The 3,185-nt window shown below is 44.4% G+C and overlaps 1 pseudogene; it reads left to right on the forward strand.

The window, feature by feature from the left end:
* Positions 1-815: 815 nt before the first annotated feature.
* LOC122751879 lies at positions 816-1,917 on the forward strand (annotated as a pseudogene).
* Positions 1,918-3,185: the final 1,268 nt, after the last annotated feature.

Raw genomic sequence — 3,185 nt, forward strand, 5'->3', positions numbered from 1 at the left:
AACTTGAGCAGGGTCACACAGCTAGTAAATGTCAAGTGTCTGAGGCCAGATTTGAACTCAAGTCCTCCTGAACCCAGGGCCGGTGCTTTATCCACTGAGTCACCTAGGTGCCCCCTAGAATGGACTCTTTCAACCTATTATTACTTAATACACAGTCAAGTCAGGTTCATTCTTTTTCTTTTCCCTCCATCTCCCATTTTAATGGCAATTAACATTGAAGTCAATTAGTTCTTTTTGAAATGCTGACTTGCTTTTTGCTAATGGTCTATTGTAGAAATGATTTCATTAGAACAGAAGTAATTTCATCATCTTATGCATATTGTTCAAAATACGTAATTCTTCCCCTGCCGTATAGATAGTGTAAATGGTGAAGTCTGTCTACATGTATGTATGTATATATATATATATTTAATCTCTGCTGGAGATAATTAATCTTTGCTGTTTGCACATTATCTTTCTCAGTGACATTTCCAGCATAGGCTCCTTTCTAGGAAATTTATCCTGATGAAAATTGGGTTTTCATCCCCAGAAGATGCTAAATAAGTTTCATTTGTATATTCAATATTTGAAAGATTAGAGACTATTGCTGACTCATCAAGTTGAAAATAACTCTTTCCATTTTCTTTCCAATGAGATCTGGAAGTCACTGAGAATAGAAGTTGCTGTCCTGGCTATAGCCACAGCCATCTCCACCAACCACAGCTAGAGCTGCCAACCTGCCCACCTGCCCACCTGCCTGCCAGCCTGCAGAAAGATCGTCCCACACCTTCGACATTGACAGTTTGTTTCTGCACCCTTCAAGGCACAGGACAGCTTCCAACATGGCCACCTCAGCCAGCTCTCTCTTGAACCAAAATATCAAGCCGATGTACCTGAACCATGTACATTTGGATTGATTGTACTGGTGAGGGAGTGCACTGTAGAACTCTCACCCTAGACAATGAACCAAAGAGCATTGATGAAATACCTGAATGGGATTTTAATGGCTCCAGCATGTTTCAGTCTAAAGGCTCTAACAGTGATATGGACCTTATTCCTGCTGCTCTGTTCTGAGACCCCTTCAGAGGGGACCCCAACAGACTGCTTCTTTGTGAAGTTTTCATGTATAACTGCAATCCAGCAGAGACGACCACTTTGAGGCATACCTTTAAAAGGATAACGGATATGGTGACCAACCAGAAACCCTGGTTTGGAATGGAGCAAGAGTATACTCTCCTGGGAACAGATGGACGCCCTTTTGGTTGTCCTTCCAGTGGTTTCCTGGGCCCCAGGGTCCCTCTTACTGTGGCATGGGAGCTGGTCACGCCTATGGAAGAGATAGAGCAGAAGCTCCTTACAGTACTTGCCTATTGGCTGGAGTCAAAAGTGGCGGGGCAGATGCTGAAGTAATGCCCGCTCAGTGGGAGTTCCAGATAGGACCGTGTGAAGGGATAGAAATGGGGATCACCTCTGGATTGTCGCTTCATCCTCCACCAAGTGTGTGAAGGTTCTGGAATGAGTGGGACGTTCGATCCCAAGCCAATCCCTGGAAACTCGAATGGAACTGGCTGCCCTCCTGACTTCAGCAGCAAGGCCAGGCCAGAAGAGGATGGTCTAAAGATTGATGAAGAAGCCATCGAGAGACTAAGTAAGCAACACAAGTATCACATCAGAGCCTAAGACCCCAAAGGGGGTCAGGATGATGCCCATCCCCTGACAGGTTTCCATGAGCCATCCAACACCAAGGAGTTCTCTGCTGGCATAGCCAACCATGGCACCAGCACCTGAATGACCACGATGGTTGGGCAGGACAAGAAGGGCTACTTTGAAGATTTCTGCCCCTCTGCCAACTGTGACCCTTACTCAGTGACAGAGGCCCTTATCCATACCTGTCACCTCAATGAGAGAGGAGAACAATCCTTTCAGTATAAAAACTAAGTGGACAAGACCTACAGATACCTTTCTATCCCCCACCCCATAACCCTTTTCTCATGCCCTCTTCTACCTCACCTCTCCCCTCCAAGCAAACAAACAACGAATTCCCATTTGTCCTTTATTTTTCTGTGATAATAATGACATAGCTGTGGTATTCTTGGGGATTGTGTGTTGTCGCTGTATCCTGAGTCAAGAAACCAATTCACCAATTCACTTTGATTATTGGAACATACTCTTTCAGTCCTTGTGGGACCAGGAATCGATATCTTCCTGAGTCTGACCATGAGCACGTGGTAGAGTGTCCTGGGAAAGTCTGGGAGAAGGACTTTGGCAAGGGCCCAGGTACTATTGTGCTGATTTAACTTCCCCAGGAGGACACGTGGAGTGGACACACCCCACCGAGCTTACTTTGAGCCTAACCCGGCACAGCTGCCGGTCTGCACCACCGTTGCCTGCAGCTGTCATGAAGTTTGGCCATGACTTATCCTCCCTTACCATATAGAGAGTTTCTTCCCTCTTCTTTGGTGGCAGCTTCCTGTAATCATCTCAGATGCCATAGGATGAACAGAGTATGGGATTTGGCCTCGATATCTCTTAGCAGCTAGCTGAGGCAGATGCTTCCATTTCTCCTAATGGCATGGGGGTGGTTAATGAGGCAAACGATACAAAGAATGATGAAACTAGGTTAGGAATCATTTTCTTAGACAATATCACAATGGTCTCAGTCCTGTCTTAAAGAAGGCCATATGGGCACAACCTCTTCACTCCTTTACCGATGCCTTAAAGGGACATCCACTTTTCTTAGCAGTTACGACAGCGGTGGTCAATCCAGACAGCTTTGTTTTGAGTTCGTGTTTGTGTTGCCGTTCAACCCATAACTAGGACTCTGAAATTCTGAAGTGGAATCTCCCCTGACAAGAGAGGGAATGGAATAATGTCAAGAAAAATAATAATCGTCATAAGGAGAAAAGAAGAAGAAGAAGAAAGAATTGAAAGAAGAAGAAGAGGAAGAAGAAGTAGAAGGAAGAAGAGCTTCTAATTTTCTGTTTTGCCTGTATCTGGGATTCATATGTAAAAACTGAACAACATCTAATTGTCAAATCTCTAAAAGATTCTGAATTTCATTAGATAGCTAATTTTTAAATTTGAATTTAATCTTTGGTGTAATAAACATTTTTATTGATAGTGTTGGGTTCTGTTTTATCTCCTTCTTTCCCACCCTGTGCTCCCCCATCCGTGAGTCCACAAGCATGCAGATGTAGGTCCTCCCT

This window comes from Dromiciops gliroides, chromosome 3, assembly GCF_019393635.1.
Source record: "Dromiciops gliroides isolate mDroGli1 chromosome 3, mDroGli1.pri, whole genome shotgun sequence".
Classification (NCBI taxonomy): domain Eukaryota; kingdom Metazoa; phylum Chordata; class Mammalia; order Microbiotheria; family Microbiotheriidae; genus Dromiciops; species Dromiciops gliroides.